Source organism: Tasmannia lanceolata, unplaced genomic scaffold (assembly GCF_043159265.1).
Source record: "Tasmannia lanceolata isolate RefF3 unplaced genomic scaffold, GAP_Taslan_0.1 ptg000003l, whole genome shotgun sequence".
Classification (NCBI taxonomy): Eukaryota; Viridiplantae; Streptophyta; class Magnoliopsida; order Canellales; family Winteraceae; genus Tasmannia; species Tasmannia lanceolata.
Window position 1 is genome coordinate 8,274,233 of NW_027518680.1, and position 18,061 is coordinate 8,292,293.

General features: G+C 39.6%; 1 pseudogene; it reads right to left on the reverse strand.

Moving 5' to 3' along the window:
- Positions 1–13,402: 13,402 nt before the first annotated feature.
- LOC143860778 (G-type lectin S-receptor-like serine/threonine-protein kinase LECRK3) lies at positions 13,403–15,821 on the reverse strand (annotated as a pseudogene).
- Between the last annotated feature and the right edge of the window lie 2,240 nt (positions 15,822–18,061).

An 18,061-nucleotide genomic window follows, 5' to 3' on the forward strand; every position in this document is an offset into this window, starting at 1 on the left:
AAAAGAAAAGGTGAAAAGGGTTGTGCCTGGCTCCCTGTATGCCACACGTATATATAGACCAATCTCTTAACTGATTGGTTAATGTGGGTGGCGTGCTAGGAGCCAAACATGCTTCCCTCTCTCTCTCTCTCTCTCTCTCTCTGTCTGGATCTTTTTATCTTATAATAAAATAGAATGATTATGCTTGTTACTATTCCATATTTTTCCATATCTATGAACTAATCAATTGTTTCTTGAAAGGAAGTCCAAGAATGATATTGAAGAGCTACTGAATGATACTGAAATAGAGCTACTGCCCCCCCCTCTCTCTCTCTCTCTCTCTCTCTCTCTCTCTCTCACACACACACACACAAATGACTTCGCACTTATAATAGGGATTTGAGTTGCTAAGGACCATCGCTGAAGGCATTTCACGGACCAGCTGTTGCATGATTGAACAGCCACCTATGCAACAACCGCTCTGCGAAATGCCTTCTGCGATGCTCCCTAGCAAATCCCCTCATATTATCATCATTCTCCGTATCTATCTCTCTATCATAAATGATCATTGTTTTAAGTTTATAACCCAATAATAGATATATTTAAAGGTGATAAGGAAAAATTGTAGCTTTCCCTTAATACCTAGGGTGACTCTTTGAATGTGATTAGATGGTTGAAGGGAAGTGAGGCTCGTCACGGCAATTTGCTCTGTGGATTGATGAGACATTGGACTATGTGTCCAGAACATCCATTGCTTTCCATCGTGTGAGAATCATGCAGAATGCGTGACGTTAACAAGTCATTTACTTTTTATTTTCTATTTTCGTCTTTTTATTTGTAGTATTTTTTTGGGGCGTCAAAACTTATCCGATTAGCTTGATTTTGGTATTTTTGGAAGGGTTTTTCGAACACCTATCTAAAGAGCCCAAGATTACGCTATTTGGATTTGATTTGGGTAAGTTATAGGCATTTTATGGATATGGTATATGCTTATTCGGGATTACTATTTTAGGTAAGTTTTAGTCAAGATTTTAGGTTCTATTTATGTTATTTTAGACGGACGGCTATGATTCATTGCTTGAGTATTAAGTTAGCTTTAGGGTTTTGTTTTCTTATAAATAGAACTCATGGAAGCATTATAATAGATATACTTTCTTTGATTATTGAATGGAAATTTGCCATTAGGCTTTTTGGGTTCTTTCAGAACTTTTCTATGAAATTTATTTGGCTTGATCTCTTAATGTTCTACTAAGGATCTAAGCACGCATTAATTATGGTTTGCTTCATTGTTTCATTGTTTGTTTGATTTTTGGAATATATTTGGGGAAATTTTGTTTTACTAGATTTGCCGAAGTATTTTCATCCGCATCCGAGTTTGATTCGCTTCCCATCATACGGTTTTGCTGCAATCTCTTCCGGGAATGCATCAGTTGGTATTAGAGTTGATACTTTCCTTATGTTGAAGTAGAAGTTTGGTGGCGACATTTGTGTGGATTCGCGATGACTACAGATTATCTTTGGTCACTTCAATGTATAGTTACCAAACACCAAGATTGGGAGGTAACACCGGATTTAAGATCATTTTATTATTATTTAGAGCAAGAGATCATAAATTTGGAGTCACCACCAATCTATGATGAATATTCGGATGATGGATATTTAATTATTCCTAAAAGTTCGAGTGAAGAAACATTGCCCTTTGATAGTGATAAAGTGATTAGCAAATCACTTGAAGTGATGATTGTTGTGTCCTATGAAATTACGAACAAAGAACTTAAAGAAATTGGACCAAAAAGCATGGCGATTGAGGTGAAGGGTATATGTTGAAATATTATGTCAATTTCTTCATCAAATTATGTTGTTCCATTTTTATTAAATCCGACATCGAAGCTTACCATGGATATTTATGAATTCAAGCATGTTCAAGTTCAAGGGAGATTATCTTTTCTGTTTGGAAAACATATGGTGTGGCTTTATCTGCGAAAGTTTCAGTTAATGATTGTTCTTCGATGCTTAAAAACTCGAGGACGAGTTTATTTTGAACCAGGGGAGAATGATGCAGAATGCGTGGCATTGAACAAGTCTTTTACTTTTTATTTTCTATTTTCGTCTTTTTACTTGTAGTATTTTTTTGGGGCGTCAAAACTTGTCCGATTAGCTTGATTTTGGTATTTTTAGAAGGGTTTTTAGATTACCTATCTAAAGAGCCCAAGATTATGTGATTTGGACTTGATTTGGGTAAGTTATAGGCATTTTATGGATATGGTATATGCTTATTGCGGGATTACTATTTTAGGTATGTTTTACTCAAGATTTTAGGTTCTATTTACGTTATTTTAGACTGATGGCTATGTATAGAAATGAGATCATAACCTCTTACAAGATCATAACCGCTACCTCATAGTGCCCTTTAATTTACCATATATGTACAGGCTACCGATATTGGCTCTATCATGTTTTGATAATCTGCCGAGCTTACCTTGTTGTTTCTATTTTAAATGGCTGCTGAGAGCTTTTGGAAATTGTAATATCTTTTGGCAGCTTGTTAAATAATAAATGGCAAAGGTGTTCGGCCATTATCAAAACATCGCGGATGGTTTGTTGCATGAGAGAGCAGATACATCATGGATAAAGACAATATGTTGAAAAGTGAGCCTAAGTGGCTGCTCTCTCATGCAACAGACCATTTGCAAAATGCCTTCTGCGATGGTCCCTAGCAAATCCCCACTAGCTTGCCAATGTATCATGTTTTATGCAATCGAAGTGAGCCCCTCCATTGTAACCTTTTTACATTAAATCATATCTATTTATGGAATATTTAAAAACCTATATTGGTTTGTAATAATTGGTAAATGCATATGAAGAAAATTTTAATACTACCATCTCTCACTCTATAGATTCACGAATAGAAGCATAAAATCTGTGTATATCTGATTTCATTTTTATTCTATTTATTTTGTTCAGTGTTTCTAATTGGAAGTGTCTATCCTCTGTCCTTCAAAGGAACACACCTATTCCCTCAGATACTGATTCTTACATAAAGTAGTCACATAAAGCTACCACCTCGAGGCCCTATCCTCATTTGGGAAAAGCTACGAAAACGTCCCTTCTCATGTTTTTTCCCAAAATACCCCCCTTTCCTATTTATGACATTGTAATTGTACATTTATTTTTCTCCACATTCATGTATTTCCTCTTCTTTCTTTGGGATTAATGTATTTTTCCTTTATATTCTAATAGTCCATTCTTTAAATATCTTAATTACCTCCGACATGACCTAGATCTTATCTTATATCTAAAAGGCATTTTATCAATTGGTGGGATTTAAAATATTGATCAACATTTTATCATCATTTCCTCGGTTTCCACGGTTAAGATTGTATAGCGACTATTTTCAAGTCATATGATTTTGCACAGTGGACCCAACCATAGTGTAGCAGACTCCCGTTATACGTGAAACATAGTTGCAGCCCTACAAAACATGAGGAATAAGGGCACCTTATTAAAAAAGGGTTTTGCTAACGAGCCCGTGCCCTTACGGCCCGTTAAGGTGCATTGGAAATGACATTTTACACATCTTTTGATAACAAATTCACAGAATATGAGTACTTTTATCAAACAAAGTGTATAATGATTGCAAAATACCATTCCTAATGCACCTTAACGCTACTCCAATAAGCGTCGTAAAGGAATTTGGTAGGGAGATTTAGGGGCCGTTTGGATACATGGATTTTAGAATCTGGGATTTCTTCAAAATTGTAACTAAGAGGCAAGAGAAACAGCGGACCAGCTGTCGCTTTTGACTCGTTTTTTACTTCTCGCCCTTCTTTTCGTCAGCAAGAGAGTAGCATATCCTCCCATTTCCAGGTTTTAGAAATCTCAGGACTCAAGAGAGATTTTTAAAACCTGAATTTCTCACTTAAAATCCACGAAATGCTGTTAGGACAGCATAGAACAGCTTGATCATGAACACTTTTTTACACTGTTTTCAAACTAAAAACCTGGATTCTAAAATCCGCGTATCCAAACGGCCTCTATAAAGCTCGACTTTGCTGTTTGTGAAATGAAGCTGAAACTTTCTGCTTGAGTAGTTGGTCTCTGTTTCACGAGAAGAGAGCATGCTTCCATGATCCAATATCTGCGTAGGCAAGATAGTGTCTGTAGAGTGATTGAAACTCTGCCAAGTGGTACCCGAATTTGAGTTCATGAGCACCAAGCTTCCATGTCGAGCATGGCGGCGGAGGCGGCACTGCCGTTGATGACTTAAGTCCTCCATATCTCTTGTCCTCGATGATTGCTGAGCACAAGCCCTCCATTTCTCGTCAGCTCAACTTTCGATCGATCTGGCACCAAATTATCTCCATTTGCAGACCAAATTATAGTTTTTTCAGGCACTTTGTCAAACCAGATTGAAAGCTCAATAAGAGATTTATGTCTCCAATGCGAGTGAACCCGAATGCGAAATCACCAGAAGGTGAAACCCACGCAGATTTGTGAGTGGTAGAGAGACTAGAGCCCAAACTTATGCTGCCGTTTGTTTGAGCAATGGCAGAAATGAATTGAAGGAGAAGGAGAAGCAGGAAGCAGAGAAGGTCAGAAAGAGCAAATGCCATTTGACAAAAAATATAGTGTAAATTTTGATAAAAAAAAAAGCAGTAGCAGGAAGCTGAATTGAAAGCTTGTTCTAACAATAGAAGGAATGCGTGATGGTTTTTGATGGATTAATATGCTTCTTTAACTGGATTGAAAAAAACAATAATTTGCCTATATGAACTTGTTTATTATTGATGGATTAATATGCTGCTTTAACTGCCTCTTCTGCATTGGAGGCTAAAAAAAAGCAAGGGACTTTTCACATGGTGCCTCCCCAGCTAAAATCTTGACCGCACCTGCTAAAATCTCCCTAATTCAGAGTTAATGATCATACGATCCCTAACTTGCTTTTCGGGTGGATGGTCAACAAAAGTTAAAAGCCTCATTCTACAAAAAACTCTTAATCAGATATATGTACTGTTTGAGAGATTGAGGCGGCTATATACCGAACTTAGGTGTATATTAGCACAACCATATTTTTACAGCTGCACAAATCTAGCTTGTCTTTTCGTTTTGGAAATTTGGTCAAAAGGGTCCAAAAAATAGCGGAAATAGTGAAACGGTACCCCACATTTCAAATTTGTGAAATGGGTCCATTTTACTTTTCCTGACATGTTTTTTTACCTGAATACTCCTCAGGCGGCTTTGTTTATTTTAAAAAATATTCGGTTCTTATTTGTTGGGCTTGGAAGGGGTTACTAGGTCAAGGAAAATGAGGGTATCACATATGAAAATGGGGAAACCAAGAGATGAAATGGGGTTATCACACCTGGAAAATTTTCAGTTCATGTCTGTTGGGTCTAGAAGGGGTTACCGGGTCAAGGAATATGGGGGTATCACATATGAAACTGGGGTTATCACACCTGAAAAAATTTCGGTTCTTATCTGTTGGGCCTGGAAGGGGTTACCAGGTCAAGGAAAATGGGGGTATCACATATGAAAATTGGGTGACCAAGAGATGAAATGGGGTTATCACACCTGGAAAATTCTCAGTTCATATCTGTTGGGCCTGGAAGGGGTTACCAGGTCAAGGAAAGTGGGAGTATCACATATGAAAATAGGGTAACCAAGAGATGAAATGGGAGTATCACATATGAAAATTTTGAAATTATAAGGGATGGAGGGGATCTCTATTATTACTTGACCATATCAGGCCGAGTTATGCCAAACTGTGGGACCCACTGTAATAACTCAGCAATTGATCCGTTACCGTTTCAAAAATAGGGTGACTTCTACTCCAAAAAATTTATAAGTGTATCTGAATACAACCACTGTTTACAAAATAACAAAAAAAAAATCGTAAGAGTATATGAGTACATAAAAAAAATCATATACAACTTCTCCTCAAAAAAACCCACACCCTTACGCAAAGTAGGGAGCTTGACAAGGTACGCTCGACCTTGTGAGTATTGGTGCAGAAGGTCCAATAGCAGTTTTGTCAAGGTTAGGTCCGACGACGGGAGGTTCTTTGCAACTTCTTCTATTGTGACCAAGTTGTCGGCATCGGGTGCACTTGTAATGTAATCCACCTTTCAACTCGCGATCCGTTCTTCTAGTACGTGGCCTTCTAGGCAGTCACTTCACAAGCGGTGGTAATATTGTCATCAATGGTTCGGGACTTTCATGCCATTGTGTCCGATCTAGTGTTGCGTGCACAACTTCAGCGTATGTATCCCGATACCTCTTTGCATCAAAACATTCGTCGCAGTAATCGTACGGATTGAATTATGTGATGTTAATGGCCGCGATTGCATGTCCGCACGGAAGTTCATATGTTTGGAAGGCACGGCAACTACACGTTTGAGTTATCAAATCGACGGAATCTGTAGTTTCAAGGAACTTTACTTTGAATTCATGAGTCCCTACTCAATAAGCTGTATATTGGCAGCTCTCCCTCAGTGATGACTCCATACGTTCTTCTGCGTAATGAGTCAACTTTGTGTGCCAACTACTACCTAATTTTTGATGCTTCTGAATGAACTGGGTAGTCTGATGTCGAGTGTGCTCTGCCAATGATGCAATCGGTAATTTTCTGGCATCCTTCAAGACAGCGTTGAAACACTCTGATCTATTCGTAGTCAATACATCATACCTATCCCCCTTGAAATAAAAACTAGCCCAGTTTTCCTTCGGAATGTTACTTATCCACTTATGTGCGCGTTCATTCTTTGCCTTAATCTTCTCCATTGTTTCTTTGAAAACACTCTCCCTCAATGTCCTTGCAGCTCTTCAGAACAATCTCTAAAGTAGAAGATCTTTGAAGTCAGACCGAAAGTTGGCAGCAAGGTGACGCATGCAATTACTATGATAACAATTGGGAAATACTATAGGTACTGCTTGCAACAACCCCTTCTGCTGATCGAAGCATATAGTGAATACATTCATCTGCTCAGGCAATACGTGCCTTTTCAACAACTTCAGAAACCACTCTCAACTATCTTCATTCTCCGTCTCCACCACCCCAAATGCTAATGGATATAAACCGTTGTTACCATCGACACCGATTGCAATCAATAAGATTCCTAGACATCTCCCTCGCAGATGTTTTCCATCCACCAAAACTATTGGTCTTAATGTTCGAAAATAACGTACGTAGGGACCAAATGTCCAGAATAAGCGACCAAATTTGTCATCTCCCCTTGGACGTAAATCTCGATGTCAAAAAACACGCATGTAGCTTCCAGGATTTCTGCCCATTATCTCAACTGCAAATGCGGGCAATATGCGGTAAGAGTCCTTGACATTCCTACACTTAATCTCAAGTATGATGTTCATCGCATTGTACGCTTTCCAATAGCTAATAGTTATACCCCAATGCATCTTGATATATTCTCTTATGACCCTTGTTCGGAAGTCCTCTGGGAGAGCGAATGAACAAAAACGTGTCTCAACTACCCAAGTTGTTGTAACGAGAGGGTGATCATTGCCCCTTATTTTAGCTGTACACGTATGGTCGGCAACAAACGACTTCACTACCACAAAAGTCATATGATTCACACCCATTATACGCCATTTGCAACCATCTTTCTTGCATCGAATGGAGTACTTTTTGCGTGATGACTTTGTTTTCTTAAAGATGAATATCTGTCGAATAGCATATTCTCGAACAACCTTCTTGAAGTGTCTCATGTCATTAAACATTGCCCCAACTGTTAACTGGTCAAATTTTAATGTATCAGGTTCTATCTCTTGGGCTCCAACAAACATGCAATCTACTTCCATTGGCCCACTACCGTCACTCAGAACCGATTGAGTACCACCTCTGATAGGAGTACCCCCTCTAATAGGAAAGCCTCCGTTGATAGGTTGAGCGGTTGGACTAACAACGATGTTTTCATGATGATCATCTTTATCCTCCACTTCCTCGTCCTCCTTCTCCTCATAATAATCATCATTATCATCATTTCTTTCTTCTTCAAAATCTAAACCCCTTACATAGAAATCATTTTCAAAAACATTATTGATGTCTACTTCATGATCTCCAACATTTTGTAACTCATCTATACCTTCGGTAACATGGTTAGCATGCAAACCACTTGCCAATGTTTCATTTAAGTCAAATCAAGACCTGTATAGTTCGGAAATATATAATTAACCTCAATCTATATGATTAATTCATAATTTGAACTATGGAAGTCTTGCAAGATTACCAAAGAATCAAAATACCTTATGCTGCGCTGATCTCCAACATTTTGTAACTCATCTATACCTTCGGTAACATAGTTAGCATGCAAACCACTTGCCAATGTTTCATTTAAGTCGAATCGAGACTTGTATAGTTCGAAAATATATAATCAGCTCACCTCCTATACTGGTATGAAGGATCTCTTCACTTACAAATTCACTTTCGTAGTCTTTTTGCAAGTCCACTTCAAAACGCGAGCGAAGTTGGACATTTTCCCGTTCGCATGCACGTTCTTGGAGTGGAATCGAAGTAGATGGAATGTTAGGATTAATAGAGGTTCTACTAATACAAACATTGTTTGGGGGAAGCATTGACGAATTCAATGAATTAATACTGTTCTCACTTATGGTTTTCGTTATGTATATCATCACATAATTGAACATGTCTCTGTCAAACATCCTCAACATCGTTTGAAAGACATCATCATCATCAACGTTGATTAAAGTGATTATATATGGATCAACAATGTATCGACATTTGATCGATAGTAAAAAATTCCTTTCTGTTATACCAATTCTTCTTTGGATTGCACTTTGAAATTTATCAAAATTAATTCGGCGGGAAATCGATAACAATGTCTCCCCCTCGACATAGTCCCAGGAAACCTCATCCTTCAAATGTCCATCATAGTGTAAAAGAAGAGAAATCATTGATTCTGGCATTTTTCTATAATTTTACACAGGGGTTCTAAACTCTCTAACATAAACTTCAAGACTCTAAAAGGGGCTATAAAGTTGTGGCTTAATGGAGCTTATCTAGGGTGTTTTCAATTGGACAGATTGGAATAAAATAGGGTCATGGACTAAAAGGTGGTTTCCAATACCTAAATGGGGGTTTTCTATGGGATTATCAAAGCAAAAAAATAAGGGATTATTTTTTGGACAATCCCTTAGACAACCCTAATCACGACAGTTATGAAATACCTAGTAAGGGTTCAACTCAATGGTAGGGCCATCAAATATTAATAACACTTATCAACCCTTATAAACCCTTAAACAACCCTAATCACGACAGTTATGAAATACATAGCAAGTGTTCAACTCAATGGTAGGGCCATCAAACATTAATAACACTTATGAACCCTTAATACACCCTTATACACCATCATAAAAAGACAGAGTTATCAAACACATTAAATGAGATATTAGTGGTTACAAGCACAAACCCTAAGAGGACAAAAATAAAACTCACATTTTTCTCCCTTTTTTTGTTCTAAGCGTTAATGGGGATTGCAGAAGGTAAAGGGCTGGTAGAAAAAGAAAGGAACACTTTTTTATCCCTTCTTTATGGCTTAATGTGTATTTTGAGGGTGGAAGGGTATTTCGGTAAAAAATCTTGTCAGGAAAAGCAAAATGGAACCCTTTGACAAGTTTGAAATTCAAGGGGTCCATCTCACTATTTCAGATATTTTGTGGTACCGTTTGACCAAATTTCCTTTCGTTTTTAATTGACTTGTGAAAGCTTTTTGGGAACTGTGGTACCTTTGACAGCTCTTTAAATAAGAAAAGACAAGATGAATTAGTTCGAATATCAAATATGGTTTTGCTGATATCATTTGCCACTTCCTATGTAAATTATATTCTAACCCGTGCAACACGTACCTACCTAGAAAGCTGGAAATCACTAGTAATTCAATTTGTGTGCGTTCTGGATGAGTTGAGCCGACCCACGTGGAGATTATTTTCCGTTTCTTTTTCAAACCAACTACTCCCTAGTTGATAAAACATTTGCAAATTAGTCATTAAAACTTACTTAGAGTTAGGGTTAATGGATTTGCTAGAAAATTTCAAGGAAAGCCATTTCACCGCTGGCTTTTGCAGTAGAGAAGAGCCACAGAGGCTCATTTTTACCAGATTTTGTATTATTCTTTTAGTTCATTTGACATGGCCGTTCATTTTTTATACCTCATGTTTTGTTTTGATGGAGCGGGGCACAACATTTTATACCCAAGCATAGCATAAGTGGCAGTCACACTTTCACAATTGATCTGGTGGGCCCACAATCTCTATCCAAGCCCATGCATTTAGTGGGGTCCAACTATTTATTACCTACCTAAGACCTGGCAAACGGGTGGGCCGGGCTGGGTTTGACCTGGCCCGTACGGTTCCGGGTCAAACGGGCCGAGCCAGAATGACCCGAAAAATTTTACGGGTCACTAAGCTTGGACCTGCACCCGGCTCGTACGGGCCGGGTCGACCTGTTGGTCACCCTGTTTTTTTAATGATTTTTTGTTTTTTCTGTTTTATCAAGATTTTTATAGGTATTTGCTAACCACCTTCTCCAAAGGCTACTTCTCGCCCATCCTTTGCAATTGTATGTGTTGAGAGATTTGTTTTATCAGACGTGGTGAAAACTGCACGGAAATACTATTTCTGGAACGGTGGCTAGTAATAATAAGTACCGAAAGAAGCTAGCAATAATAATCATAAGGGGCTATGTTTTTGTTGAAAGCTATGGAAAAAATGCTGTAAAGTAGAAAAATTACAGAAATAGTACCGAAAAGGGTGCATTTATATGACAATTACGGAAAAAACTACAAAGAAGGGGTATAAAAATATGACAATTACGGAAAAACTACTTTATTTCACTCCTACGCGCACCCGCGGGTCCACCCAGACCCGCCCAGTTTTGGCGGGCCGGGTTGACCCTCGGGTCAACTTAGAAACGGGTCACAAAATGTTGACCCGGACCCGGAAATTACGGGCGGGTTGGGTCGACCCACGGGTCCGGGTCAATTCTTGCCAGGTCTACTGCTTAGCATGGGTGCGACCCACCATTTTACACCTCATGTTATTGATGGGATAGGGCCTACCATTGTATAGGCAGGGCCGCCCCGCCATTGTAGCCCGTAATGCTATTATAAGGTAGGGTCCACCATCTCTAGTCAACCTTATGCATTAGGGTGGGATCCACCATTTTACACCTCATGTATATGGACAAGGAATTTGTAGAAAATAAGTGATCATAAGGTCATGTTTGGCAACTATCTAACTTCATTTCATGGAATAATATTAGCTCACGGGGGGAATCGAAAGGGGATGAGTGAGGACATGTGTTACGTGCTTGTAAGGTCCCACCTAGGCATGGCCACGTTACACATAGGCATGGCCACGTTAGAGATTAGCAACATATATTTTTCTTTGTGTTAATCTTTTTTTGTTTTGATAGTATAATAATTAGCAGTAGGAGTAATTGCTATTTGATAGGGATTTGATAAGGAAGTTACCTATTTATTAGGTGACTAGCCTATTTCGTTGGGAGGGATTGTGCCTACTTTTATGGGAGTATCGCGTTTGTAAACATTTATTTAAAGCTTGTAAAAGGCATTGAAGGGAAAAAAATGAAGAAAATTGTTTCAAATCGTGTCTCGTGCACAAAGGACGATTGATCATTCCCTCGTAGTGGATCAAGAGGCCGATCTTCCCTCTAAGAAGATCAATCTATTGCGAACCGGATCGGGTTTGTAACAAAGTGGTAGCAGAGCCGTCAATCCTGCACCATGGGTTGTAAGATTTGGGATTCCTTGCGTGACGATTTTTGCAAGATTTTTTTTCAGAATTTATGGAAGAACAATGACAATTTTCAGAAGGCCTGATAAAAATCAGCACGCTGGTCAAGGAAATGCGAGAAGAAAGAAAGCTAAATTTGAAAAATACGCAAACGGATGCCGGTGAAGGTGATTTAGTTGAACACCAACAAAGATTCATCTTGATTTTGTCGGCCCATTCGATCATTCCATCTCTTTGGTGCTCAACAATGAGAAATTGTATTTCTTTTCCTATTTGATCACAAGAGATTTTGAAGGTGGAGTTCAAAGGATCACGGCCATTGTTTTTGAAGGTGGAAGCCCAACGTCAGATCTGTTGCTCAACAAAATCATGCCCAGTACGATTTGGGATCCTGGTGGAATAAATTGTTTTTTTTTTTTTTTCAATAATCCAACCTTGGGAACAAGGTTGATTTCAAGGGGGGAGGAATGTTAAGTGCTTGTATGGTCCCACCTAGGCATGGCCACGTTAGAGATTAGCAACATATGTTTTTCTTTGTGTTAATCTTTTTTTTGTTTTGATAGGCAGGGGCGGAGCCAGGAATTTATACTTGGGGGGGGGGGGGGGCAGCTTACTGTTACCGGCGTTCATGAATGCCGGTAAATGTCTTTGGATTTCTTTCATGAATGCCAGTAAAAACCTTTTTTGGTTTTAGTTATAAAAGGGATTTTGCAAGTCATGGGGGGAGAGGGGAGAGGGCGTGGCCCCCTCCACGCTATATGTGGCTCCGCCCCTGTTGATAGGATAATAATTAGCAGGAGTAATTGTAATTAGATAGGGATTTGATAAGGAAGTTACCTAGTTATTAGGTGACTAGCCTATTTCGTTAGGAGGGATTGTGCCTACTTTCATGGGAGTATCACGTTTGTAAACATTTATTTAAAGCTTGTAAAAGGCATTGAAGGGGAAAAACTGAAGAAAATTGTTTCAAATCGTGTCTCATGCACAAAGGAGGATTGATCCTTCCCTCGAAGTGGATCAAGAGGCCAATCTTCCATTTAAGAAGATCAATCCGTTGCGAACCGGATCGGGTTTGTAACAGCATGGTGGTTGGAAAACAAGGAGAACAAAAACTCCATTTTGAACGAGTTTTTCTTTTCCCCCTTTTTCCCGCTACTTCACAACCTGTCCTCTCTCTTGCCTCTCTCAATTCTCTCCCTCTCCCTCTCCCACTCTCCCTGTACTCTTCCACCACTTGATAAACAAATATTCCATGGAAAAAAACTTCCATGGCTCTCAAACATGGCCTAAAGACATTGTTTTAGACAAACACATTTGGGCTGACCCACATGGAGATTTTTGTTCTTTTTTTCTTTTTCAAACCAAATCGTCCCTGGTTGATAAAATATTTGTAAATTAGTAATTAAAACTTACTTAGGGTTAGAGTTAGGAATAGGGTTTTCTTGTTTTTTTTTTTTTTCTTTTTTCCCCCTTTTTTTTTATGGGTAACGTGGGGTTCGGGATGTCCTTAGTAATATGATCATGGATTGAAACTTTTCAGCGGTTGATCTGCGCAATCTGGCGAGATGCTCCTGCATAACAGACATTCACCCTCCCCCCTCATACATGGCAAAGGAGGAGATGTGGTTTCAAACTTTCAACCAATTGAACTAATGAAGGAGGAGGGGTCTGGGGGAAGAGAGACTTCAACTGCTCCTTCAAGCATCTGTGTCACCTTCTTCATGGAAGGCCTTAGTGATGGTTCCTCATGAATACACCAAATTGCTACCATCACGAACCTCTCCAGCCTCCTAATATCGCTCAATGCTTCTTCATTGCCCTCCACTAACAAATTCAGTTTCCTTTCTCTATAACAATCGGAAGCCCATTCCGTCAGTATTGCATTCTCCATGTCATCATGCCCCAGATCCACGTTCTTCCTACAACAAATTATCTCCATCAACAAGACACCAAAGCTGTAAACATCCACCTTTGCTGTAATTGACATGTTTCTGAACCATTCAGGTGCCATATATCCCCTGGTTCCCCTTGCTCCTGTATTTGTTCGAGTCTGGGTTGCTTTCAGAGGCTTTGCTACACCAAAATCCGAAATCCTTGCAGTAAAAGTGTCATCTAAAAGTATGTTTTGAGGCTTTATATCACAATGTATGGTTTGGGTGCCGCACTCTTCATGCAAGTAAGTGAGCCCTCTTGCAACTCCAAATGCAATCTGTGTTCTTTGGTTCCAACTGGGCCTTGAACTTCCAAAGAGGAAGCTTGCTAAGGAGCCGTTGCTCATGAACTCATATACCAAAAGCCGATGTGAACCCTCGTAACAGAATCCCAACAAGTGGACTAGATTCTTATGATGGATTCGGCCAATTACCGTTATTTCAGCTTTGAATTCCTTGTCCCATTCGCTCGCCGACTTCTCCAACTTCTTAACTACGACGAAATTTCCAGCATTTGATGCTAAGACACCTTTGTAGACCGTGCCGAAAGCACCGCTGCCCAATTCTTGTTTAAACCCATCTGTAACTTCTTCAAGCTCTTTATAAGTAAAAGAGCGCAAATTAATTCCTAAGGAAATTTGTTCTGGTTGTTGTTTTAGCGGTTTTTTATGGTATGGGAAGAAAACAGCCAACAAAATGGCTCCCAGAAAGAGGAGGTTGAAAAACACAGAACTGCCTAAAAGCGACGACACAATGACAATCAGAGTACCTTGATCTCTCTTCCCGCTGTTTGAACTTGGAGGAAAAGGAAATTGTGAACTAGAATTACCTATGGGTACTTTGATGAGAGCCTTTCCTCCAATACCTGAATTCATCTTCCCATTTGAGAGTGGAAGCTTCTTGGTCCAACAGTGTGTGTCTCTGAAAACGGCAGCCGCACAGAAACAATCAACCATGCAAGCTTCTCTGCATTGGTCTTCGTTGAAGGGATTATAATGTTCAATGTCGGAATTCGCCCACTCCGTGTTTATCATCTCCGTCAGTTGTAATAGAGGTCCAGCCTCTTTTCCTGGTCCATCGAGCTCACAACTTTGTGAAACGAAGTCTGGTTTGCATCCCTTGAAAGTGTTACTGGGATCAAAGTAGGAATAATCGGGCGGACAGTGGCAACTAGGCCTTTGAGTATCATCTAGTTGGCAGTAGCTGTTGAACCCACAAGCTCCAGCCAAAATCATCGGTAATTGCCGTACAAATGTCAGAAGGCACAAACCATACAACAGACCACGACCCAGCAGGCCAGTTTCTATTGCTAAAGCCATTCTTCGGGTAGACGTACTGCCTGAAAACTCCGTCAAAATCGACTGTTGCTCTGTGGTAGAAGTTTCTTGTTGAATCTATGTCTCTTGCAGTGAGGTTGTATATGCTCCCATTTGTTTGCCTCATGTAAATGTAGCCTGCCTGGCTGAAGATCATCTGAGAATCTGTTCTTCACGTAGTGTCGCTACTCCAGTAAGCCTTGTAAGGAGCTTTTGTTAGGTGATTTACTGTATAAAGCACGAGATTGCCATCTGTCTGGAAACGAAGCTGAAATTTTCCGCTTGAGTAGTTGGTATCTGTTTCACGAGAAGAGAGTATGTTGCCCATATCCAATATCTGCGTAGCCAAGATGGTGTCCGTGGAATGATCGAAACTCTGCCAAACATTACCAGAATTTGAGTTCCTGAGCACCAAATTCCCCGTGTCAAGCATGTTGGCAGAGGTGACACTACTGTTAGTGTTTTCAGCCCTCCATATCTCTCGTCCTTGATGATTGCTTGGCACAAGCTCTCCACTACTCGTCAGCTCGACTTTCGATCCATCCAGCATCAAATTATCTCCATTTGCAGAGCAAATTATTGTTTTTTTAGGTACTTTGTCGAACCAGATTGCAAGCAGGAAGAGATTTTTGTCTGCAAGGGGAGTGAACCCAAATGCAAAATCACCAGAAGGCGAAACCCATGAAGAATTGTCATTGGTAGAGAGACTAGAACCCAAACTTATGATATGGTTAGCTTGAGCAATGACAGAAAAGGGAAGAAGTAGAAGAAGCAAGAAACGCAGGAGATTAGAAAGAGCAGATGCCATTTGAGAGAAGTAGAGTATAAATGTTGATAATAAAGATAAGAAATAGGTGAACGTTTCCTGAAAAATTAAGTGGTTTCCATGGAGTTAGAGAAGAAGGAATTGCTAATCTATTTCCCTCTGCTTGTATTTTATAGATGGAGATAATGGTTGATTCTCTACGTCTTGCAATTGATGAAAAAAAGGTAGAACAAGAGACTTTTCTTTTCTCGACTTCCACTGCTGACTCGAAAAGGGTAATTTTACCCGCGACTTTTCCACGATCATCAACTTGCATATACAGAAACTCAGTGTATAATCCGTATTTTATCAATGTTCATGCATCTTGGCCTTCCAATTAATTGGGCATGTCCTAAATTCTTGCCAATTCTACGTTAATAAACATCTGATCAGTGACTTGCTTTTGGGATGGACGGTTGAAGAAGATAAAAAAAAGGTTTAAGGCAACATTCTAGAAGAATGGTCTCTTAATCAGATAAGTTTAGGACCATCCGATTATAAGTATGATTTTAGGCTTTTGACCAATCCAACAGGAGACCGTTTTATGCACGGGTTGAGGGGTTGAGACAGATAATACACCAATCCTTGGTGTATAGTTGGATATGTCCAAATCATCTGAAGCGGTGCTCTTTCATCTTCTCCTCTTGGTGCCACCCCCACCTTTTTAAGAATGTCTACATTTTAAATTCTATCTAACCTTGTGTGGCCGCACATCCATCGAAGCATTCATATTTCTGCAACACTCATCTTATGCACATGCTGCTTCTTGGTCGCCCAACATTCTGAGCTGTACAGCATGGCTGCCCTCACAGCTATCTTATAAAACTTTTTCTTCAACTTGGTAGGGATTTTACGGTTGCATGAAACTCCTGAGGCAAACCATTCACCTGTTAGGCCACAAAAAATCTTGGTAGGGATTTCTACATGCTTGATAACGAAAAATCTCAAAGCTACAAGGGTGCACCATGACATCCAATAGATTTTAATAATTATCGTAGGGCCCAGTTCATAGGATGATCCAAACCATTCACTTGTTAGGCCGCATAATGTATTAAAGCTGCATCCTAGAACTACACCGTGTAATCCATCTCCACAGGATGATCCTAACCCTCGGGGGCTGCCCATAATAGAAACCTATATAGATCGGAGGGTTAGAATCATCCTATGGAGATGACTTACTTGGGGAACCTATTTACGTTGTCACACAACAAATGAATGGTTTGGATCATCCTGTGGAGTGGGCCCACTGTACTTTTTAAAAATACTGTAGTTCACGCATATACAACACAAAATCACGAGAATATGAGGTATAAATTGTGGGCTCCACTTTATGCATCAGGGAGATGTTGGGCTCCACTGATCAAAACATTTAGTACGAAATGGCAGGCCCAACCTGATATGTGGTGTAAAATGGTGGGCCCTAACATGTTAGGGCATGTGGGGTAAAATGGTGGGCCTCACCCCGTCAAAATGTAAGGTTTAATGCTCGCCTTCTCTATGTATTATGAATAATATAAATTTATTGTGTTCTGGATATGTATTTTTTTTTTGCAAAAACGTATCTATTTCGTCACATTAACCCATACTAACAACATCATTGGAGATCATCACCAGGATAAAAGATGAACGATCTAGAACATATTCAACAGCTAAGATGATCTCCAATTCCTTATCGTGGGTCCCACCATGGTGGTCCTAGAATTGGCATGAAAAATTAAATATTAATGGATTTTTAATTAAAAATTAGATTGAAATTTGTGCCATCTTTTGATTTTTTTGTGTTTTTAATAATTTAAGAAAATGATATTCCCACCCCCTAAACGGATAAAATTCCCCCCTTTAAAGGTTTCTTTGAGAATAGTTCACTGCTTGAGGATAAATTCACCCCCTTTAACTTTTTTCTTTGCAGGAGATGAGCCGATAAGGGGTATCTTAAATCTAGATAACCCCCTTACGTAATAGGGGGTAGCCCGGGATGAGAATTAGGCTTTTATCTTCAGAGTTTCATCTTGCTTTAATATTCCACTCCCAACGATCCTGGGGATGCAGAGCTTTTCTGAACGAAAGTGTTTCTTGGGAAAAGAAAAGGAGCCGACTACCGAAAGTGGAGAGCATACCCTTGAAAGGAGAACTCGACATCGAGGAAGTCACCTGGCGCATCTGCTCCCCCCGAACACCACCGAGAAGCACTAGGGGAATTCATAGGCCGCTACAACCGTAGACCCTTACTAATAGGGCACCAA